Source organism: Bombyx mori, chromosome 22 (genome assembly GCF_030269925.1).
Source record: "Bombyx mori chromosome 22, ASM3026992v2".
Classification (NCBI taxonomy): domain Eukaryota; kingdom Metazoa; phylum Arthropoda; class Insecta; order Lepidoptera; family Bombycidae; genus Bombyx; species Bombyx mori.
Genome location: NC_085128.1, coordinates 10572142 through 10597882, shown reverse-complemented (window position 1 = coordinate 10597882; position 25741 = coordinate 10572142). Strand labels below are relative to the sequence as shown.

Here is a 25741-nt window from a genome sequence, read left to right as displayed (position 1 = left end):
AAGTACCGTTATTTAGTTAACGTTATTTAATATTAAGTACCTACTAAACTAAAGGTATTAGGGTTAATGCAAATTTAAAAAAGAAAAAAAAAAAGTGGAGTATATTACATTACGCAAGCCGCTACGGGTAAACTACGAAGGTCTACGAGCGTAGCGTTATCTTTTCGTGACATTAACAGTTTTAGGACCATTAATATTCTCACAATAATATTAACTAGGATTCGCCCAATGACCGAAATTCGATGACATTGTCTGACTCCTCAAGATTTATTTCATCTAGGTACCTATTTTTAGGCTTTAGTTTGGTTATTAACATTTTGAAAAACAAAAAAAAACTGACTGTTTAACTGAAATAAAATTCATAGATTATATTTCATATTTAGAGATTGTAAATAGCTAACAAAATATGGAGTATAAAACCTAAACAAGACCAGTCATAAATAGCGCCCGAACTTATTTAATTAATTTAATTTTGTTATCCTGTTGATATTGGTCAGGGTATTACGAGGTGAAGTTATAATATTATCGTCATTGATTGTTGATGATTGTGAGAATTTTCAAGTTAATCGGTCTTCTCAAAATCCGTGAAAATGACGTTAAAATATTCTGTTACATACAAACAAACAAACGTACATACCAAGGTAATAAAAACATGTTAAGAAGGCACTTGACACTCTTGACAGACACAAGAGAAAATTGTATTAAGCCATTTTGTCTTTACCTAGATGTTATAATATATAATGCAAAAGCGATTAGTCACTTAAGTGACCTAAGCCACCTTTGTCCTAAGTTAGGGGTAGCATTTACCCTTCCCTACCCGACGTATGGTAGGGTACGGTAGGGTAAGGTAGGTACGACGGTAGGGTAAATGGTAAGAGATCTCGTGGACGAATCCCCACGCGCTGGACTGATCATGTGAAATACCTTACCGGAACCCCACTTAACGAGTGCGTGCGCCAAGTCTCAGTTCGCAAACTATGGAAAACATCTGTCAAGGCTTTAATAAACAAGAATTCCACATGACCACGACTGCTCTGCCAAGAGTAACCGACTATGATGATGATGAGGGGTAGCATAATTTAAAAAAAAACAAAATGTGTGCAATTCACACGTGGTAGAAGTGAAACCTTCCAAAATTAAAATACAATTATCCTAAACGTCTTAAGTATATGTAAAATTTTGTCATTAGTAAATAATTGTATGGTAGCGCCCTCTGTGAATTGATATTTTAATTTCACGTATAATCCTAAATAAAAATTCACTACAAGAGCTTTCATACACACGTTAGTATTAAAAAATCTCACAGATGGCGCTGTATTAAATAGTATGTATATTTCTGTCTCATTCTTTGCTGGCTTCATCCTACACATTTTTGTATTTGTGTCTCTTACCTGTCGTTTTTTCCGTTGCATCCGGTTTGAAATCACAACGATTCTAAAGAAGTTTTCACTTCAAAAGTCAGTCGTCCGCGACCACGAAAGCTGTAAAGTATTCGAAAGTTCCGAAATAATATAACGACAGTAAAAAATGCGAGATTAAACCGTAAAATACGTTTTAATTAAGTTTACGACTCGTGAAAACCGAAGAAAATACGATAGTAGAATTATAAGTAAATGTATATAGGTGAGAGGGGTTATCAAGTAACCTCCCAGGAGTACCCCGGCATTTACGGCTCGACAAATTGAAATTAATTAAAGAATGTATTAATTTAAATTATGTCCCTCACGAGCATGGTTTTTTTTTTTTTTTTATTGCTTAGATGGGTGCACGATCTCACAGCCCACCTGGTGTTAAGTGGTTACTGGAGCCCATAGACATCTATAACGTAAGTGCGCCACCCACCTTGAGATATAAGTTCTAAGGTCTCAAGTATAGTTACAACGGCTGCCCCACCCTTCAAACCGAAACGCATTATTGCTTCACGGCAGAAACAGGCGGGGTGGTGGTACCTACCCGCGCGGACTCACAAAAGGTCCTACCACCAGTAAAGTTATAGTTTACGGACAATAATTTTCTGTTATAAGTGTAGTAGGTTTGTGTATATAGTTTTATATCGTAAATACGTACTCGACCAATTCTTTTCTTTTTTAAGTTTGTGCGTATATGTAAGCTCCCGGCTTAACTTAAATTACTTGTCGATTTATCGCCATTATTACTATTATTAAACTATCTTAAGTAATCCAAGATTAGCTTTTTATTATCATTCTAGACAGACATGTATGTGTAGAGCCCGCTTGAAAAACAAGCAACGACAAACAAATGAATGTAGAATAAGTTAAGTTTTATTTTAATATATCTGCGACACTAAAATACACATTGAGGCTGCAAATCAAGTCCGATACATTATCTTTTGAGTGATGTTTAAAAAGGACGATATTTGGATGTAGGGTTTTCAGAAGTTGAAAACGTAAATAGCATTAGAAAAATACGGTAGGAAACGGCTTATCTGTGACTCTGGCATTGCTGACTTCCATTAGTATTGAAATAAATTTTAGTTAGTTCCACAGTTGTACTACTTCATCTTAATATATTAAAATGTGACTGATGTACCTGATTATATATATATATTTCTTCTAAATATAAATAAAACGACCGTTAAATTCATTGATAATTACCAATCGAAATGATATTATGTATTAAAAATTTTTGACTTTCACGAATTTAGATTCGATTGGAATAAAGTTTGATATGAACTATTTCGTGGTTACAATTGGAAAAAGAAGAAGCCTTAAAAATATAAGTGCCACCGAGTAGGAAACCATGAAAACGACGGATGTTATTGAAAAAAAAAAATGTTTTATATCCTCCTTTGTAAACGTCTCAGAACCAAATTGGATCTTGTTTGGGAATCAAGACTCCACGATGCTCTCAGCGAAGCCAAAGATCGTGGCGGATGGAGAACAATTGTACATATGATAATGATGCAGCGGTCATGACCCTCACTAATGAAGAGAGCGACGCAAAGATCCTTCATAAAAAGCCTTAGTGACATACTATGCCTGAGTCTTATCGTAATTAGCGTGGATTGTAGGTACGCTATATATTTTTTAATAATGCTAAATTTATGATTAAGATAGTTGGTTGAATTTTATAGATTTTAAATAATTTTCTGTCGACTGTATGTATATAAATTAGTTTGTCTTTGTTATTTGTTAGTAGTTTATTTAGTACTAGCTTTTGCCTGCGACTTCGTCCGTGTGACATAGTTACTTTGGCATAACACTAAATTTTACCCCCGCTTCATTTACGTAGAAAGTGAAAATATTTTTGAATTATAGAATGTTAAAGAGCTATTTAAGCCCCTATTTTGAAACATTCTTTATTGGTGCTCCACTTGTATTGGTCTTACCGTGATGTTATATAGCCTATAGCCTTCCTCAATAAATGGGTTATCTTAGACTGAAAGAATTTTTCAAATTGGACCAGTAGTTTCTGAGATTAGCGCATTCAAACAAACAAACTCTTCAGCTTTATAATATTAGTATAGATTAGTTGTAGTTGCTGTTTGATCGTATTCTTGAAAGCGATTTTAACTTCTAATATACGAACAAACATAGATACATAATTATTTCACGTATTTTAGTCATCGCTGACCACAAAAGTTTTCATTATTTCGGGATTCGAAAAAAGAAAAACGATAAAAAATTTTTTTTATGAAAATGCACCGTACAATATTCATGCTTTTCTAAATTGGCTTCAGTCTTTGCTACGGGTTTCGCGAGTAATTAATTAAAAAATAATTAAATCTGCTACATTTTCTACCTTTGAATGGTTTAGGTATTCTATGATCTAAACTAAGATCGTTATCTATTTTCTTGACTGCCTACGTCACAGTTCACCTCACTGCGGACGTCATGACGTGAAAATCATTGTTTTACGTCAGAATATGCGTCATGGCGCCGACATTGTGGTTTACTTCGTTCAACGCTGTAAAAGCCTAAAAATACAACGATGTTCTTTTACCGTCAGACATTCACGCAAGTTATTTATTTTGGTACTCAAAATCGATGTAACCGCATAGTATCAGAAACACATAGCTTCAGTACGTTTTGAAGAAACAAAAACAGAAATTCTTTGTTTTGTTGTATTCTTGGAGGATAAATTTTGTTAAAACTGTCTGATTGAATCTATGAAACAATTACTCGACAATATGTTGACCTGATAGTGGCAATGGCTCCTAAAATTGTATGTCAAATAAAACAACGGAAGTGACACAGGGGAAAAAAATATAACATGAAGCTAAAAAAAAAAATTGCCTTTCTTAATTCCATTGTAACTTACAATATAAGTATTTAATAATAAATGTTATAAATTACAACATAGGCGTAAGTATAAAAGCGTAGTCATTTGTATTACATGTGAGTAATTGATAACGTAATGCCAAACTGATTGATTGTTTACTTGGGAAGTAATTAGACGAGAACTTCCAAGGACTTGTGTATTTCAACGCATCAATTTATCACGTTATAACAGTAACCGAATTATGGACCGTAATTGAATTAATGTTGTTATACGACTAATGTAACGCTGAATTATCGTAATTCACTGAAGAACTAATTTATGTGTTAGGTCTCTATAGTTTTTATAATATACTAGCTGACCCAGCAGACTTTGTAGTGCCTCAATCGATAAATAAAAGACCGACGGGGGACACACCAAAGGAAAAACAAAATTGTTATTTTTATTTAATTCCGAGCATTTTCATATTTGTCTACATTTTAAACCTTCTCTGGACTTCCACAAATAATTCAAGACCAAAATTAGCCAAATCGGTCCAGCCGTTCTCGAGTTTTAGCGAGACTAACGAACAGCAATTCATTTTTTTACAAAAGATTGTTTTCATTTTTTTTTTTATATTAAAACACACCGATGCCTATAGAACTAAACAAAAAGAAAGCGTTTTATGAATCGGTCGACAAATAGAAGAGAAAATGATACTTGATTTTTTTTCTTATTTACAGATACATATAAATTTTTCACTTTTTAACACGCTTCGTTTTGATTGATCTGCTGTATACGTAAGCCATAATAGAGACTATCTGGCGTTTAATAGACAACAGAGTTCATCGAGAAAGTGCTTTGAATGTCGCCTAGACACATTAAGATTAAGTCTCAAATCTCTCTTATAATTTTTGTCTGAAGTTAAAAAGCGCGAATTCTTCGCGGAATATGCACGATGGTGATACGACCAGCACTTACAAAAATAAATTAATTCTTGCGTTTGAATTTTAATGTACGATCTTATTATTTATACGTGACAGTCGTTGATATGCATATGTTATGTATTGCCAATGTAACTCGTTATTGACGTCCATAGGTAAGAGTGACGACTTACCATTAAGCGAGCCGTATGCTTGCTTTAGAATGGCAAAAATATATAGTACCTATTAAGTGTGTGCGTACAAATTCGAAGCAACCTTTCCATTGAGAGACACTGAAATCGACAAAGTTTATGAACTTTTACGACTTAGTCGGCCGCGAACTAAAAAACTGTTAAATATGGGAAGCGTCGGAAATAACATATGATAGTTAAATTCAAAAAGGCGAGATAAAACCATAAAAATAATTTTAATTGTGTCTAAAACACGCGAAAACCGAAGAAAATATTAACTATAATCAATGAACAGTTGATGTTTTATCTGGATTTTTTTTTATAATAGGTATGCGTTTTTGACTCTTTGTTTCTAGTGAGGTTCCGGGACGCTAGACACACTAAAAGTACGCTGCAGGTTTTGAAGTTTTCATGAATGCAATGTTATACAAATCTTATTTAAAATATTGTGTCAATTTTTGTGTTTGCTGAGAATTTGTTTCCGCTCCTTTCGACATAATCAATTCTATGTCTCAGAGGACTTATTGCAAAAAAACTAGAACTGAAGAAATTATGTAGATTATCTTTTTCTTTTTGATTGCGCGCTTATAAACATAATAACCGCCACCCACCTTGAGATTTGAAATCGACATCATAATTGTTTGTATAATGGATGTCTAACCTCTTAAGCTCGATCGCATTGATGGTACGCGGCAGAAACAGATTCCCCCTGTTTCTGACGCGTAGCATCAATACGCGGTTTGTACTTACCCGTGCGGAATTAAAGTACGCCCTTTCTTTTAGCGCTGGGGAATCCGCTTAGGTATACCAAGCCTCCTCCTCCAATTTCTCCCAGGAGAGTACGCCTTGAGAAAGGCCTGCGAAGCACTCTCCCCACAGAATTCACTTTTTTTCCTACCTATGCTGATAACCTTGAGAGGCATAAATATATCAGCTTCTCCTTGATGTGTGGGAAAGCTCACGGGGCTCAAACCGGGAGTGTTGCTAGGGCAAGAGCAGTGCTTCGCCGAATCTACCACCGGATCGGAAACGTGACCCACTGAGAAGATCCGGCGAGAAACTCAGTAGGCTGTGTGTGTGTCAATTTACTCGTCGAGCCTTTCGTCGCAAGCGACGGGTTCGGCGAGGACGTTGACTGGTCCTTGAGATACCTAAAAGCATCCTTAAAATCGACTACCGACTAAACCCCATCGAGCTCCACCACACCGGCTAGACGAAACCTACGGTATAGTGCGCGCCGAAATTAAAGTACGCTCTAGAACTGGTAATAATCGAGGAATGCAGGCAAGTCTCTGTTATTGCGGACAACCGTTGCGGTTATGCGCCGATTAAGATTTTGTAGCCTCTACAAACGTAAAAAAAAAAACTCATGGTAATGTTTCTTGTCCTAAGTCGTCGTGGCCTAAAGGATAAGACGTCCGGTGCATTCGTATATAGCAATGCGCCGGTGTTCGAATCCCGCAGGCGGGTGCCAATTTTTCTATTGAAATACGTACCTAACAAGTGTTCACGATTGACTTCCACGGTGAAGGAATAACATCGTGCAATAAAAATCAAACCCGAAAAATTATAATTTGCGTAATTACTGGTGGTAGGATCTCTTGTGAGTCCGTACGGTCTGTTTCTAACGTGAAGCAGTAATGCCTTTCGATTTGAAGGGTGGAGAAGCCGTTGAAACTATACTGAGACCTAACAACTCATATCTCAAGGTGGGTGGCGGCATTTACGTTGTAGATGTCTATGAGCTCCAGTGACCACTTAACACCAGGTGGGCTGTGAGCTCGTCCACCGACTGAGCACTAAAAAAAATATCACACAGTTCAGCGAAGTTTCAAGTTTCGAAATATAGACAATTTTTCCCGGACTAGCTACGCAGCTGCGCGACTATGTTATGATTTTTCTCGTTCTACTAAAGCCTTCGATGAAACAAAGTTAGTAACAAAGCGTTTATCTTATACCTTTAAACGAGCAATTCTTGTATATATATATAATCTGAATCTCGGAAACGGCTCCAACGGTTTTCATAAAATTTAATATACAGGGGATTTCGGGGGCAATAAATCGATCTAACTATGATTTATTTTCAGAAAATGTTGTTTTATTCGTGTTTTCAATAATCAACTCTTCCGAACATCTATTCGCGAATAATAATACTATTTTTCTTATTTTAGGGCAACTAACCGCTTTAAAGACACAACAAGATGGCGTTATCAAAAAAAAAAACAGAGCAAAGCTCGGTCATCATCTAGTATTCTTTACGCCTTTACGCAAAACGTTCCTTAATAACAAAACCTGCGGAATACAATACGGCTTCGCAAAACAAAGGAAGTGGGAGCTGCTGAACAGAAACGTTATACCGTATTAAATAACATGGGCTATGTTAGCCCAGAATAATAACGTAGAACACATATTACATGACGCACGTGCACATACTGACAGCTCGCGTTAATTTAATTACGCGAATGCAATTAATTGGTTTAATTTAGACTTTATAAAGCTCAGAATGTTGAATCCCCGGGGACGGGGGTGGGAATGTACGGGGGCAGGTGGGTCGCTGACGTCAGAGTCGTGACGTCATTGCCAGGGGCGGGGCTCCGCGTTCGTCGACCCAAAACTACGAGCTCATGTATCTATGTAAATATCTGCAGTCAAATACCGACATCTTTTCATAAACAAAATTTCATTTGAAAATTATTCTCTCTCGACGGACTTCGTGAATACGAGAACGTTTGGTATTTCTTTCGGTGTTCGCGGGTCGTAGATATAATTAAATAAATACTTGGGCGGCTTTATCTAGCTTCTCACAATACACTTTAAAGAAACATTAATGGCAAACGAGAGATGATATGGTTTAAATATTTCTAATCTGGACAACGTTTATGTAATATAATTTTAAAGGACATTTTTAAAGCAAGGTCACATGAAATCGAACCAACTAAACAACAAATGTATTGGCGGCGCATAAAGTAAACGATTTGGTAAAGAAAAAGTGAGCGCCTTTAAATTTATTGATGAAATTCATGTGCACTGGGAAGAGGCCAGATCCAGTGTGTAATGCTATAAACAAGTATAGCCGTTTTTGTTCTTTAAATATGTTAAAACTTGAGCCTTAAGCTAGGGAAGTCTTGGTTTTAATTAGTGAAAATTAAATTAATAAAATTCGATATAACAAAATATTTAGTTTGTTTATAGGGCCTACCTGTTAATTATGCAGTCTGTGCAATTTTTAAATAAAAATTGACAGTAAAGTAGCCTTTTGGCCGTAACTTCACCCGCCTAGACTAAATTTTATATCGCATGGTCGGAGATCCGCGCTCACCGGTGGGATGAAAAGTACTCTATAATATGTTTCCTAGGGTTCATAATATTTCCATACTGAATTTCGTCAAAATCAAAATCGGTTCAGTGGTTTGGGCATCAATATAACATTAATCAAGTTTTACTTCTCTATTAAAATATTTTATTATTTCTCATATAAAATTTCAAGAATCAAAATGGCACGAAATAGATAGCAGACAACGACTTTACTGTGCCCCTGGCATTGCTGAAGAAATTGTTGACGAAAAACATATTTTAAAGCAAATAAGGAATTTTATTTCGCAGAGTATAAAATTATGTTCGCAGCATAAAACATTACTTAAATAAATTCACTTCTTTCTTTTGGTAGATATTTGAAACAATAAAACTAAAGAACTAAATTTAAAATTTATTGATGTACTTAAAAGTATTGATTTTCACACAGTTATGCAGAAAAGTGCCATCTATGAGTAGTTATCCGAACCAAAAACTGAAGAAAGCGCTATGAAGCGTTCGCGGTCACACAGCTCGCTGTTTGTGTTGAAACTGAAACGACATCTGTTTACTTTTCATTTTCATTTAGTGCCTCTCCTTTAAAACAGATGTCGCTACTTTAATTCAATGCTAGGACACGAGTAATAGTACAAGTAGGACTATCTGCTATTTTTTAAAGTTAATAAGGATTCTGAAGGTAACAATTTTCCACTTTAACTTTAAATTTAAGATCTTTTGAAATAGGTTCGAGTGTGAAATCTTAATGAAAATTTAATTTAGAACCTAGCGTAACAGGAAAATTCTGATTTTTTCTGCTTTAAAAAATTTACGCTACACAGGTACCATTGGAAGAAGAAATAAAGGTTTCATTTATGTTTACTAGTTCTTCAGTGAACAGCACTTAAGATCTTGTAGCACCTAAAAGTAGAAGTTTGATTGTCTGTTTTCTTAGAAAAGGTTGCTTTCAAAATAAATGTGCCTAGCACCGAAGCTCCCTGTGCGCTTTCCTATTACTACATCCTACCCAGCTCAGCAGGAATACATCAACGAAGCTTATCTCATTCTGCTTACGAGCTTATGATCCGCTTTCCCCAAGCTTGACGTGAAAGGTGTTTCGATAACACACTTATAACAAAAAAGGTATTTTCCTCGTATAGTTTTGTTGTTATAAAAAAAATATTTGTTAGAAATGATTAGGCGTTGTGGATTGGAAACCAAATTGCCTTGAATATGTTTCCAAAAATTTTAATTTATGTATGAGTAATTAAAATATTGCAGATTTCCTTCGGCTGCATGTTAACGATTGGGAGATCGGGAACGAAATAAATATGTAATGCATACAATTGGATTTGAAGTATAAGTAGATATATAGTAAAATAAAATATATTAGTATTGAGATAGTATTTTGTGCTGTCTGTAAATAGAGACTATTCTGTAGCTTGAATTCATAGTTTATACGTGAGTAGGCTGAATCGAAAATTGAGCATTGTTTGAAGTTAAATTATTTTTGGTGGTGAGTATCTAGGTTATTGTGAATGAATGCTTAGAAACCAGCGTCGTGCTGTTTGTCCTGTTCTATATAAGTCCACGCATTTCAGCTTGTAAGCAATAAAGTTAATGATTCAATTAGCCATCATCTGCTCTATTAGATAACTTTACAAAAATTGAGGAGTTCGCAATAAGGCCTTACTGCATTTATCCGCTTTTATAAGTCTAATGAATATGGATATTTAAATCATGTTTAATGTCCATGTTAAGCTCACCGTAGTAAATGTTTGGAACACTACTCTTGAAGTTGTAGACGAATATATGTATCTGGGACAGGCGGTCCCATTAGGTAAGTCTAACTTCGTGAGAGTCAGTACGCGGATCCAACTCGGCTGGGCAGCGTTCAAGACCACCTATCATATGGACCGACGACCTAGTGAGAATCGCTGGATCACGTTGGGTACAGTTGGCAATGGACCAGCCGCACTGAACATCAATTGAAGAGGCCTATGTTACGCAGTGGCCAAGATGATGATGATGATGATGATATGTCTACCATAATCCAGCGTAATTTGGTCCGCATGCATTTTTGTAAGATATTTTTGGAGGTTCATTTTAATTGTACAATAATGTTACGCCGGTAAGAGTAACGCCATCTATCGCCGAACGGCCAGTAGAATATCGAAGGATCTAATAACATCTAGAACTTTTGAGAAGTAGAACGCCATCTATTGTCGGATAGCGGAAATGCACATCGAAGGTACTCGACTTGTGAGGAATGTTCTCAACGATTCTAGGGATGTCGTATCGACTACAAAAGCGTTGCAGAGTTAGTAATCGGAACTACTCGAACCGAAGCAGCAAACGGATCACCTGAAGCGAAGCAGAAGAAGTGAATTAAGAATTTTAAAGTGTTTTGTGAGTGTTCTAAGTGATGAATGCCGTTTTAATTTGTACTTTGGTAGAACGTTTTATTTACCGCGCTGGGGGCGCGTAACAATAATAATTGATACATAGACACCTCAAAATGGATGACGGTATCTATGTTTTTTAATAACGCCTTAACACGAGGTTGACTGATTTGAACATCTTAGCACTAAAATCTAAATTTTTAATGAATTAAATAAATAACACTGGCAAAAAAAATCTTTCGGAGAGTTTCGAGTGCCATTTAACGAGATTTTAATATTTCACGTTACGAGAAATGCGTATTTATTATTGATGTCAAATTATGTTAAGCGCGTTGCTTTTCCTAAAATTGTGAGAGGGTATTTCTAAGAATCGGCATAAACGGGTGTTGATTCATGAAATTATGGAAGGACTCAATAAGGAAATTGTGTTTACATTTCAATTTCCTCGCGACGTATGAATAATTTATTGAGAGCACAAATTGTAGAAACTACAACGATATTATTCTGTTATTTATACGTATGTTCTATACGTATTTTTATGTTACAGAAAATTAATATATAATATTATGTAAATTTGTGTGTGTTTCTAGGGGTAGAATGGATCATAGCAGACTTGTTGATTTATTTAGAAGAATGGCCTGTTATAAATCTTGACAATAGAAACAGAGGAGCTATACACTATTTTTAAAAATAGCTTGATATTATATAGTAGGTATATATAGGTACATAAGAGTAGGTTATTAATTTTTCTCGGGATTTCCAATTCTAGACTTTTTTTTATTATAGATCAATAACTTAAAACAAATGGTATCCTAAAAATAGCTGTGCAGATTTTTGACGAACGAATTTACAATTAATTGTAATTTGTAATTTAAGAGAAAATAAGTCGTCGATTACCCGTACTAGGTATGTGTACGTACGTACTAGGTACTCTGTATATTACAATAGGAACTATTTTATTTTTTTTTCCTACCTAAGTTGATAGCCTTGAGAAGAGGCTATTCCAGCGTAACTTTAACTAGTAGGTGAGCTCACGGGGCTCAAACCGGGGTGATGCTAATACTGACCCTAGTAAGAGCAGTGCTTCGCAGAATCTACCACCGGATCGGAAACGCGATTCACTGAGAAGATCCGGCGAGAAACTCAGTGGGCAGTGTCTATGGGTTAATTCGCTCGTTGAGCCCTTCGGCGTGAGCGACGGGTTCGACGAGGACGGTGACGGGTGCTTGTGGTACCTAAAAGCACCGTTAATGGATCGGGAGGATCCGTAATTACGTGTTTTGGGCGACGTCGACTGAGGAACTATGCCTTCGAATATAATCAACATGCTTCCTTATTAAATTTTAGTAGACATTAACATTTTTTTTTGTATTTACAAACTGATCGTAGAAAAGTTTTAATACACCTAAAATTAAATGAGGACGTAAGTATCGCAAAAGTCGTCCACATGAAATTTAGTAAAGAGAATAGAGGATATTTAATCTATATCCACTGTTTGTGTTTCGTTATAAACACGAGAGGGAAAACGCTTAATCTGCCAACGTAATTCACGTCACGTCGACGATCAGGCGCAGTTTGTTGGACATTTGTACCCGAGGTCCCCTATGTGCCCGTATTTCCCATCCCTCAACAGCTTGCAAAAATAATAAATAATATACTAGAGGTCCCGCAGTAGTCGAAATTCGACTATAATTAATTGGAATTGTAAGTTTGTACACTGATGCAACGGAAAAAACGACAGGTAAGAGACACAAATACAAAAATGTGTAGGATGAAGCCAGCAAAGAATGAGACAGAAATATACATACTATTTAATACAGCGCCATCTGTGAGATTTTTTAATAGTAACGTGTGTATGAAAGCTCTTGTAGTGAATTTTAATTTAGGATTATACGTGAAATTAAAATATCAATTCACAGAGGGCGCTACCTTACAATTATTTACTAATGACAAAATTTTACATATACTTAAGACGTTTAGGATAATTGTATTTTAATTTTGTAAGGTTTCACTTCTGCCACGTGTGAATTGCACACATTTTTTGCTTCACGTATTAATATTCAATATAAAATGTATGTATACGGCGTATAGTAATTAGTATGCTTTCGTTGGATTTAAATTTCGAACACTATATACCAAATATATAAATAATATCAACAACTTGAATAGTATTCTATAGAAATTCTACCAGCATTTGGTTCGTCTGCAGTACGCTTCCAGAAATAATTTTTGCCATATACCTGTCTCTTAAATATATTTCCTCTAGCGTATTTATAGAGCGCTTTTACATGTCCGGAGATTACGGCAGTAGAGCGTAGCTTGACTGTGCTACTGGTATTATCTATACTTCTATACTAATATATAAATCTACAGTGGTTTTTACGGATGTTCCGTTATAACTACTGAACCATGCATCCGATTGACTTGAAACTTGGTATTCATGTAGAAAAAAAATGCACTTAATGGATAGGGTAATATTTATAAGAGTGTTGGACTCTCTACACCAGTAGCGGAGGCGTTAATGATGAGAATCTTTGTGGGGGTGAGAATTAACAATGTTAATTTTAAAAGCCCAGTGAAGCGGACGGTTACATCTAGTTATGTATACTTATATATTAATACGTTAAGCAATGAATTTGTATCCCTTTTTACGAAAATTCCCCGGACGGAGGAGTATGAAATTTCCTATACTTATAGAGAATATAGAGAAGAAGTGCAGTATGCTAATATATTTTTTAAATTATGCTTAAAAAACACATTATATGAATAAAAAAAGTATTACACACACTACCATGTATTTGACACAACACATACATAAAAATATACTCTTTGTTTACTGTCAATTGGGAAACTTTTGTTATTTTTTAAAGTCTGTGGTCGAATTGAGAATAGAAAAATATTGTTTGTCTTTAATATTATTGATCTGTAGTGCAGTTTTGGCGAATACTGTGATTATATTATCAAATTATAATAATATTTGAGAATAGAACCATAATAATGTTTAAACTTATAATTTCAATTAATTATAGTCGAATTTCGACTACTGCGGGGCCGCTAGTTTTTTATAATAATGTCTGTTCTGACTCGTTGGTGCAGTAGTTAGCGCCCTTAACTGCTGGGCTTAGGGTCGTAGGTTCGATTCCCGCAACTGGCAAATATTCGTGTGAAAAACTGTTTATCCTATTAAGGATAACGAGTATAACTTTTAAAAATATTGAATTGTCATCGGTACTTCATAAGTGTGCCTAATTTTGAGTTAATTAAACCTTTTGAAGGAGGTTAAAATCATGTTCAAAGTTTCCGTTACATACATACATAGTAACATAACGTATGAAGCTAATAAAAGCGTATTAAAAAGGGAAAAGGAGGCGAATAATAAACGCTTATAAAACTGAAAATCTGGTTGCATAAAAGATATATACCATTATTATTATTATAGTAATTTATTCAGTTTCATAGACATAATTAAAACTAATTTTACGCTTTAGTCACTTCGTCATCCGTGACCGCGAAAGCTGTAAAGTATTTGAAACATTGTAAATAATGCAATGACACTATATAATAACGCTAGATTGACCGTATAACCATTCCGATAGAGGCACCCGTCACGTGCGGACGTGCTCATCGTCCACTCGATCGCCCGATCTTTGTTCGCCCGGCTTTTGTTAGCCCGGCCATTGTTCGCGCGGCCTGTGTTTGTGGTACATCTGCCGACTAAGTGCTCTTTCTGGAAGTTTTTATTCGTTTTGTTTCCTTTTGTTGTTTCTGTGTTCGTGGTACATCTGCCGACAAAGTGGTTTCCTGCAAGTATTTATTTGTTTTGTTTCTTTTCGTAATTTCTGTTTTGTTGTGCTTTTTCTTTGTCCTGTAGTAATCGCGCCGCATTGCCACCTGTGTTCAATAGAACCGTTCAGGTCCGAGAAGTTGGGGCCTCGCCGCAAGGCGAGTGTTTTCAAGACCCGGGGCCGCCCCACCTGGGTACTCAGCGATCATGGACGCTGTATTCGCGGAATTCCTCCGACTTCGCCACCCACAGCTCGCCTCGGAGTTTTTGGCCTTCAAGGCCAATCACACTGCGAGCCCTCTCGAGGACTCCGCCGCGCTCGCTGCTCCTGCGTCGCCTGTACCTGCGTGCAGAGCTTCTGCATTGAGCACCGCAGCCTCTGTCGTGCCTGCCGCTCCCGTGTCGCCTATACTGGCGAGAAAAGCTGCTGCGTCGTCCGCCGTGACCATCGTTTCAGCTGAGCGATCATCCGCGGCCTCCGTCGCGCCCTCTAAAATACCTACACTTGCTCGTAGGTCGCCTGCACCGGCCTCCTCGTGCTCCGACTCTGACTCGGACATGGAGGTCGACCTCGCCCCCGCCTCATCGACGGATGGATTCACCCTGGTACAGAAGGGTAAGAAGCGTGCCGCGGAGTCTCGAGCTCCCGCGGCCGCTAAAATTAGCAAAGCCGTGAACGCGTCGCGCCCCCGCCCTCAGACTCCCGTTGCGCCCACAGCCCGTGCCACTCCGTCGCCGCGTCCGGTGGCACAAAATAAAACCCAGACCCCTCCCCCGGTTATCCTTCAGGAGAAGGCAGCTTGGGATCGAGTTTGCCTGGCCCTTAAGGCCAAAAATATAAATTTCACGAATGCCCGTAACCTCGCGAACGGCATTCAAATTAAGGTTCAAACACCCGACGACCATAGGGCCCTCTCTTCTTACCTCCGTAAGGAGCGTATAAGTTTCCATACGTATACGCTCCAGGAGGAGCGCGAACTCCGCGTTGTAATACGCGGAATCCCTAAAGAGTTAGATGTAGAGCTCGTAAAAGCCGACCTGTTAGAACAAGGCCTACCAGTGAATTCTGTGCACCGTATGCACACCGGTCGCGGTAGGGAGCCATATAATATGGTTCTAGTCGCTCTCCAGCCTACCCCCGAGGGTAAGAAAATCTTTAACACACAGACCGTCTGTAGGCTCTCTGGTATCGCTGTCGAAGCCCCCCATAAAAAAGGCACTCCTAGCCAGTGCCATAACTGTCAATTGTACGGGCACTCTTCCCGTAACTGTCACGCGCGCCCCCGATGTGTTAAGTGTTTGGGCGATCACGCCACGGCCCTCTGCGCTCGCGACCAAAAAACCGCGACGGAACCGCCTAGCTGCGTCCTGTGTCGAACACAGGGTCACCCCGCGAATTACCGTGGTTGCCCCCGAGCCCCTAAAATAAATCGCCGCGTCGCCCGCCAAAACCGCCTCCGAGCTTCCGGCCCAGACATCAAAGCCTCGGCACCCTCTGCGTCGCAGGCTAAGCCAGCGTTCGTTCCGGCGGCGGTGCCCAGTGTCTCGGCCTGGGCAAAACCGCTGCCGTACACGAACACGGCTACAACTCCCTCCTCCGCGATTCGTCCCGCCCCCGCGACTCGTCCCTCTCCCGCGACTTGCCCTCCGACCGCGTCCGACAATCTCGCTTTAGCGATCGACTTCTTTCAGTCGATCAACTTTGAGCGCGTTAACGCTTTGGGCGACGCCATTCGCGCTGCCTCCACTGCACAACACTTTATCGCCGTTGTGCAGGAATACGCCGACGTATACGCGTCATTAAATACGTACGTCCTCCCCTCACTCCGCCGGTAATCAATGGCGTATATAAGTAGAATAAAGCCCCTATCCGTAACGATAGCATTTTTTAACGCTTACGGTCTCGCAAATCAACGTGATCAGGTTTCTGACTTTTTGCGTGACCACCAAATTGATATCTTTTTAGTGCAGGAGACCCTACTTAAGCCCGCGCGCCGTGACCCTAAAATCGCGAACTATAACATGGTCAGGAACGACAGGCTCTCTGCCCGTGGTGGTGGTACCGTCATTTACTATAGAAGAGCCCTGCATTGCGTCCCGCTCGATTCTCCCGCGCTCGCTAATATCGAAGCATCAGTGTGCCGAATCTCACTGACGGGACACGCGCCGATCGTTATCGCGTCCGTTTATCTTCCACCGGATAAGATCGTTCTAAGCAGTGATATGGAGGCGCTGCTCGGTATGGGGAGCTCTGTCATTCTGGCGGGCGACCTAAATTGTAAACACATCAGGTGGAACTCACACACCACAACCCCGAATGGCAGGCGGCTTGACGCGTTAGTCGATGATCTCGCCTTCGATATCGTCGCTCCGCTAACCCCGACTCACTACCCGCTAAATATCGCGCATCGCCCGGATATACTCGACATAGCGTTATTAAAAAACGTAACTCTGCGCTTACACTCGATCGAAGTAGTTTCAGAGTTAGATTCAGACCACCGTCCCGTCGTTATGAAGCTCGGTCGCGCTCCCGATTCCGTTCCCGTCACGAGGACTGTGGTGGATTGGCACACGCTGGGCATCAGCCTGGCTGAATCTGATCCACCATCGCTCCCGTTTAACCCGGACTCTACCCCGTCTCCTCAGGATACCGCTGAAGCCATAGACATCGTAACGTCACACATCACCTCGACATTAGATAGGTCATCGAAGCAAGTTGTAGCGGAGGACTTCCTTCACCGCTTCAAATTGCCCGACGATATTAGGGAACTCCTTAGAGCTAAAAACGCCTCGATCCGTGCGTACGATAGGTATCCTACCGCGGAAAATCGTATTCGAATGCGTGCCCTACAACGCGACGTAAAGTCTCGCATCACCGAAGTCCGAGATGCCAGATGGTCTGATTTCTTAGAAGGACTCGCGCCCTCCCAAAGGTCTTACTACCGCTTAGCTCGTACTCTCAAATCGGATACGGTAGTAACTATGCCCCCCCTCGTAGGCCCCTCAGGCCGACTCGCGGCGTTCGATGATGACGAAAAAGCAGAGCTGCTGGCCGATACATTGCAAACCCAGTGCACGCCCAGCACTCAATCCGTGGACCCTGTTCATGTAGAATTAGTAGACAGTGAGGTAGAACGCAGAGCCTCCTTGCCACCCTCTGATGCGTTACCACCCGTCACCCCGATGGAAGTTAAAGACTTGATCAAAGACCTACGTCCTCGCAAGGCTCCCGGTTCCGACGGTATATCCAACCGCGTTATTAAACTTCTACCCGTCCAACTCATCGTGATGTTGGCATCTATTTTCAATGCCGCTATGGCGAACTGTATCTTTCCCGCGGTGTGGAAAGAAGCGGACGTTATCGGCATACATAAACCCGGTAAACCAAAAAATCATCCGACGAGCTACCGCCCGATTAGCCTCCTCATGCCTCTAGGCAAACTTTATGAGCGTCTGCTCTACAAACGCCTCAGAGACTTCGTCTCATCCAAGGGCATTCTTATCGATGAACAATTCGGATTCCGTACAAATCACTCATGCGTTCAACAGGTGCACCGCCTCACGGAGCACATTCTTGTGGGGCTTAATCGACCAAAACCGTTATACACGGGAGCTCTCTTCTTCGACGTCGCAAAAGCGTTCGACAAAGTCTGGCACAATGGTTTGATTTTCAAACTATTCAACATGGGCGTGCCGGATAGTCTCGTGCTCATCATACGGGACTTCTTGTCGAACCGCTCTTTTCGATATCGAGTCGAGGGAACCCGCTCCTCCCCACGACCTCTCACAGCTGGAGTCCCGCAAGGCTCTGTCCTCTCACCCCTCCTATTTAGCTTATTCGTCAACGATATTCCCCGGTCGCCGCCGACCCATTTAGCTTTATTCGCCGACGACACGACTGTTTACTATTCTAGTAGAAATAAGTCCCTAATCGCGAAGAAGCTTCAGAGCGCAGCCCTAGCCCTAGGACAGTGGTTCCGAAAATGGCGCATAGACATCAACCCAGCGAAAAGTACTGCGGTGCTATTTCAGAGGGGAAGCTCCACACGGATTTCCTCCCGGATTAGGAGGAGGAATCTCACACCCCCGATTACTCTCTTTAGACAACCCATACCCTGGGCCAGGAAGGTCAAGTACCTGGGCGTTACCCTGGATGCATCGATGACATTCCGCCCGCATATAAAATCAGTCCGTGACCGTGCCGCGTTTATTCTCGGTAGACTCTACCCCATGATCTGTAAGCGGAGTAAAATGTCCCTTCGGAACAAGGTGACACTTTACAAAACTTGCATAAGGCCCGTCATGACTTACGCGAGTGTGGTGTTCGCTCACGCGGCCCGCACACACATAGACACCCTCCAATCCCTACAATCCCGCTTTTGCAGGTTAGCTGTCGGGGCTCCGTGGTTCGTGAGGAACGTTGACCTACACGACGACCTGGGCCTCGAATCAATTCGGAAATACATGAAGTCAGCGTCGGAACGATACTTCGATAAGGCTATGCGTCATGATAATCGCCTTATCGTTGCCGCCGCTGACTACTCCCCGAATCCTGATCAAGCAGGAGCCAGTCACCGTCGACGCCCTAGACACGTCCTTACGGATCCATCAGATCCAATAACCTTTGCATTAGATGCCTTCAGCTCTAATACTAGGGGCAGGCTTAGGGACCCCGGTAACCGTACTCGTCGAACTCGACAAAGAGGTCGACGTGCAACCTAACCCATGCATCAGCCCGCTGAGTTTCTCGCCGGATCTTCTCAGCGGGTCGCGATTCCGATCCGGTAGTAGATTCATTCGCGAAACAATTGCTCTTGAGTTGTTAGGTCTCCTTCGGAGGCGCTCGGGCAGTTGTTAGCAAATCCCACCCCTCTTGGCTGAGCCTTTGCTCGCCCACCTGTCCTGGTGAAACTGGAAAGGCCTTCGGGCCACCAGTAAACTTTCAATCATAAAAAAAAAAAAAAAAAAAAAAAAAAAAAAAAAAAAAAAAAAAAAAAACAAAAAAAAAAAAAAAAAAAAAAAAAAAAAAAAAAAAAAAAAAAAAAAAAAAAAAAAAAAAAAAAAAAAAAAAAAAATGACCGTATAAGTAGTTTAAGTATATGCACATGTTATGCGTTTTGGTTTCAGTGGGTGGGGCAGCCGTTGTAACTATACTTGAGACCCTAGAACTTATAACTCAAGATGGGTGGCGCATTTACGTTGTAGATGTCTATGGGCTCCAGTAACCACTTAACACCAAGTGGGCTGTGAGCTCGTCCATCCATCTAAGAAATAAAAAATAAATAAAAAAAACGCGTTTTGGTTTGAGTGGGTGGGACAGCCGTTGTAACTATACTTGAGACCCTAGAACTTATATCTCAAGGTAGAGTGGCGACATTTACGTTGTACATGTCTATGTGCTCCAGTAACCACTTAGCACCAGGTGAGCTCGTCCACCCATCTAAGTAATAAATAAATAAAATCATTTATTGCGTAAGGAGGCTAAAGGCTATAAATAAAGTGCTAAAGGCTATCAATAAAGTGCTTTTTGACTGTTTTTTTTTGGAGTTTACTCCTTTAGAATCGATTTACATATATAGGCCCGGGGTATGAAAATTATGGGGACCAAAATCGTACTAGCATGTCACACGAAATGCGTTATGCGCCTGATTGCGCATGTCACACGAAATGCGTTATCGCAGGTGACGCCGGGCTGCTGCGCCGGCAGTCCGCCACAAAGCCTCGTACTGATCGCGCGTTTCTCTCATTATTGTATTTTCATATATTTGTTAGTCGTTTGTTTTGTGTCTCGTTAATTTGTTAATAATCTGTAGTGTATCGTGTTGTCGTAATATAGAACTATTTCTCGTATTGTTTCGTTTAATTTTTTATATCCAGTAAACTCCAGTCGTGCGTCGGAGCGGACACACACACTTTTTTTAAATGTAAATTGTGTTGGTGTGCAATAAAGTGTATTCTCTCTCTCTCTCTCTCTCTCTCTCTGTCTCTCTCTAAATATTTTGTAAAAATATATAGTTTACTCTCTTAGTTATTGTGTTTTATGAAATGTATTTGAGTTTCCTGTCTTCGTTGTCTGTTATAAGTGTTCTTTAAGGCTCTTGAATATGAAGGGAGCTCGCACGCTCTTTGTGACGGCTTACATCCTGTATATCTCGAGAAAGCTCCATATTTTTAGTGAAAGCAACGTGCCATAATCACGTCATGTCGACGAGTTCTTGGCAACACAAAGAAAGTTCTTTATAACTAAATAAACTGATAAATTTAAAGCAACACCTAAAGGTAGTGGTAGGTGGCTTACTGCTGGTAGAACCTCTTGTGAGTCTGCACGGATAGGTACCACCACCTTGCCTATTTCTGCCGTGAAGCAGTAATGCGTTTCGGTTTGAAGGATGGGGCAGCCGTTGTAACTATACTGAGACCTTAGAACTTATATCTCAAGGTGGGTGGCGCATTTACGTTGTAGATGTCTATAGGCTCCAGTAACCACTTAACACCAGGTGGGCTATGAGCCCGTCCAACTATCTAAGCAATAAAAAAAAGATGAATTAAAAATCAAAGCTTTATTTAAGAAATTTAACAATAATTAATTACATTTTTAGGAAAGTAGAGACGCATCTGATCTCTTTGATAGTGAGTATTATCTGGCAACTGTTCAATTTTATTTCATCATAAATTTTTTGGCAGAAAATGTTTTATTGGATGCATAAAAAATCTAAATTTTCTGTGTGATACTAATACTCTTTGTTGTACGCTGCATCAGCGCTTGTCACTCGCATATACCCATCTATCAAATACATAACAGCATTTAAGGCGATTTCTATTTTAGATTATGGATCTACAATACTAAATAAACAGAAATCTCACACCCCGCTCAACCTTTTCGGCCAATCCAAACCCTTGGCCTGGTAAGTCAAGTAGCTGGGAGTCGTCCTGGATAAATCCATTAAATTCCGCCCACACATAAAGTCCCTTCGGAACAAGACGACGTGTTACAAAACTCGCTTATAACCTATAATGACATACGCAAGTGTGGTGTCCGCTCACGTGGCCAGCATCCACATAGACATCCTGCAAGTCCTTCAATCCTGTTTTCGTAGGTTAGCTGTCGGAGCACCGTGGTTCGTGAGAAACGTCGATCTACACGACGATCTGGTCCTTGAATCAATAACAAAACACCTGAAGTCAGCGTCAGAACGGTACTTCGATAAGGCCACACATTATGATAATCATTGCCGCCGCTGACTACTCCTTGACTCTGTTTCACACAGGAGCCAGTTACCGTCGATGCCCTAGACACGTCTTTATTGATCCATCAGATCTACTAACTATGTTATTAGACGTCTGCAGCTCTAGCACTAGGAGTAGGCTTAGGGCCCGTTTGACGTTCATTGAGTTTCTCAGTGGGCCGCGACTCCGATCCGTCATTAGACGAATTCGCGAAACATCTGCCCTTGAACTATTAGGTCTCTCTCGGAAGCACTCAGACAACTATTAGCAAATCCTACCCCTCCTGGCTGAGCCCGTGCTTGCCCAACTGTCCTGGTGAAACTGAAAAGGCTTTCGGGCCACCAGTAAGCCTTCATTCTAATAAAAAAAACTACAACAGAATTATCGAATCGATTAAGGTCCAATTGCTTTTTTTTTATTAGTAGCTGACCCGGCAGACTTTGTAGTGCCTCAATCGATAAATAAAAGGCCTAAACTTATGTATAAAATAAACTTAAAACAAACAAAAGGAATCCGTCCGACGGGCGACACATCAGAGGAAAAACGAAATTGTTATTTTTATGTAATTCCGAGCATTTTCATATTTATCTACCTTTTAAACCTTCTCTGGACTTCCACAAATAATTCAAGACCAAAATCAGCCAACTCGGTCCCGTCGCTCTCAAGTTTTAGCGAGAATAATGAACAGCAATTATTTTTTATATATATAGATAGATAGATTTCGCTCAAATTATGCATTTTATTCTTATTCAGTAGCCACGTTCAGCGATATTTTATACATACGATGTGTAGCTCCGTTTTTGTTGACGACCCCAATGATCGGTCCCCGATAGTTGGATCTCATGAATAGGCTATTATCTACTAGATCAGTGGCTCACGAGCTGCTTTAAAAACCTTTGTGATATCGAGTACGTCGGAGATTCGAGAACCTTCAGAGCTCTACTTGCACGTGATTTGAGCTTTTGTTCGTAATAGAATTATGTACTTCAAAAATTTTATCAAGTTCCAATCGTAATCCAATTGCTAGTTTAGGCTTTGAAATTAAATAACTCACAATGAAAATTTTAATAACAGTTCGTTATTAACGGCCGTTGAATTAGTTAGGATATTAGATTTTCAACTCGGAGACAATGCTGTGTCTTTATGGATTTAATAAACAGTTATTACGCTCTAAATTCAATATGGCATTTTGTAAGAGCCTCATCAATAGTAATTATGCTAATAATGGATTTGACAGTTCTCTCAAAAATTAATATTAATTTCGCTAAGGTTAAAACATAATAATGTGTCTGTGATTCTTAACGCCATCGACTGGCGCTCATCATCTATCTCCGCTTCAATTATGTACCTGTAAACACTATTCTCTTTAAGCAGTTAATTTTCTACTTAATTCCAACGGCCGTCTGGTGTAGTGGCAAGTGACATGGTCACTACACAAGGTGGTCGCGGGTTCGAATCCCGCCAAGGGAAGATATTTCTATGATAAATATAAATGTCTTTTCCAGGGTTATGGATGTATATTAAATATTGTGTATAATCGTGTATAATAAAAATCTTACATTTATTTCTGTTATCTGGTACCTGTAACACAAGTACTTTACGAACTTAGCACGGGACCAGTTAACGTAAAAAAACAATAAGTTTTATTAAAAAATATTGCCATTGATCGAAATAACACTACTGCTGGTAGGACGTCTCGTGAGTCTGTACGGTTAGGTACGACCGCCCTGTCTATTTATGACGTGAAACAGTAATGCTTACCGTGTCAAAGGACAGGGCAGCGAAGTAGTAGGCAGGCATGGGAGTAGGATTTGTGAAAACGGAGACATTATAATTCATATCTCAAGGTGGGTGGTGGCATTTACGTTGTTTTATTTGCGTAATTACTGGTGGTAGGACCTTTTGTGAGTCCACACGGATAGGTACCACCACTTTGCCTATTTCAGCCGTGAATCAGTAATGCGGTTCGATTTGAAGGGTGGGGCAGTCGTTGTAACTATACTGAGACCTTAGAATTCATATCTCAAGGTGGGTGGCGGCATTTACGTTGTAGATGTCTATGGGCTTCGGTTACCACTTAACACCAGATGGGCCATGAGTTCGTCCACCCCGCTAAGCAACAAAAAAACCTCAAGCGATTGACCTTCAGATGTACTATGTCGGACTATTTTTGAATTCGAAGCAAAAAAACATTGCTCTGAAACGTTTCAAATCTTGTTGTTCATGTTTAATCGTAGCCTGACGTGCGGCATCACGTATTGTGCTGTTTATTTAAGTATTTGCAAGGTTTCATTAATACATACAGACTACGATTCAAAGACCTCTTATTTCATCACCTGATATTACGTAGTTACCGAAGCTCATTGACGTCAACAATGTTAATGCCACTACTATGCGACATGTGATCAAAGTCTCAATCTAAGTCTCTATCACGATCGTCATAAAATAGCAGTGATATAAAATACGACATAATACCCTTAAAAAAACTGTTTTTCACGCAAATTGTAAGTTTTGAGAATTTCTTACGATGTTGTTCTTTGATCGTGGAAGTTATTGGTAAGGACTGTTAAGTACGAGTTTACTTGGAAATTATGATATCTGCACAAGGCAAGCCTGCGGCGTCCTAAGGCTTCGGGTACAACGGGGGTGGATATAGTATTTTTCCAAACTTAAAGTTGTATACATATAAAACGTAATATAAGTTATGATATACCTTAAGCAAACGTGTTAAGCGTGTACATGTCAAAACGCGTAAGTACTCATGAACATAATTAACAATCGTAGGCTTTGGCCTAGTTTTGTTTTTTGAGCAGTTGGTGAATTTGTTTTTGTTCTGCATTCGTAAACACCAACAAAAATTAACAAAAGATATTTATCATCGCAAAAGTAAGGTCATTAAAATAAAGATAAAAAATAAATACAGAATTTATTCGTAAGCAGCTAGATACGACTACATTGAAAACATGAAGCGGCTGGCCAAACTTTTTCTACAGTTTTTAATAATACATTATCCGCGCAGTCGGTTTGAATTCGAGGTCGCACGAAATATTCAGAACTATGTTTTATTGGGGATTTTATGTTGAAATACCTGACCATAGTTGTCCTTCCTATGAAAATGTGGTCCACAAAGGAATTCCAATTCACGCCCGCGCGCCGTGTACGCACGCATTCTTTTGAAAAAGCGTGAAAACAGAATTATTTCTAGGAAACCAAATATTGAGTAATATTTACAAATGTAGGCATTTTTATTACTTTAGTCGACAGTGACTACGCACATTGAAATAAAATATACCATATAGTATATGTATCTCCAGAGTGTTAGGAGATAACTCTTAAGGCTAGAAAAGTAATAAAATACTATTATCGTAAAATAAAAGAAAAAATTGAAAAATAATTTAATGGACTAAGCAGCAGTTCGTGAATTCACAAATTTATTCTTAATTATTTTACATTATAACAAAAACAACCATATTCCAGTCCAAGTTTAACTGCAAAACCTTACATGATATGTATCTTTTGTAACACACGTGCATTTCATTAACATTTTTCTAGACTGTTATATCAATAATAATTATAAATAAAATATTTTAGCGCCAATGTTTAACCGACCATTTCGTGATCAACTCAGTTATACTTAATTTATGGGGCTATACAAAAAGCAACAAGAGAAATATAAGCCTATTAACTTGTATGAATAGTTGAATAGAG

At 39.5% G+C, this 25741-nt stretch overlaps 1 protein-coding gene across 13 annotated transcripts in view; it reads right to left on the bottom strand.

Moving 5' to 3' along the window:
- The window catches only part of LOC101742254 (cAMP-specific 3',5'-cyclic phosphodiesterase), a 632766-nt gene that overhangs the window by 108541 nt on the left and 498484 nt on the right, over positions 1-25741 (bottom strand). The gene's annotated exons all lie outside the window — the stretch shown is intronic.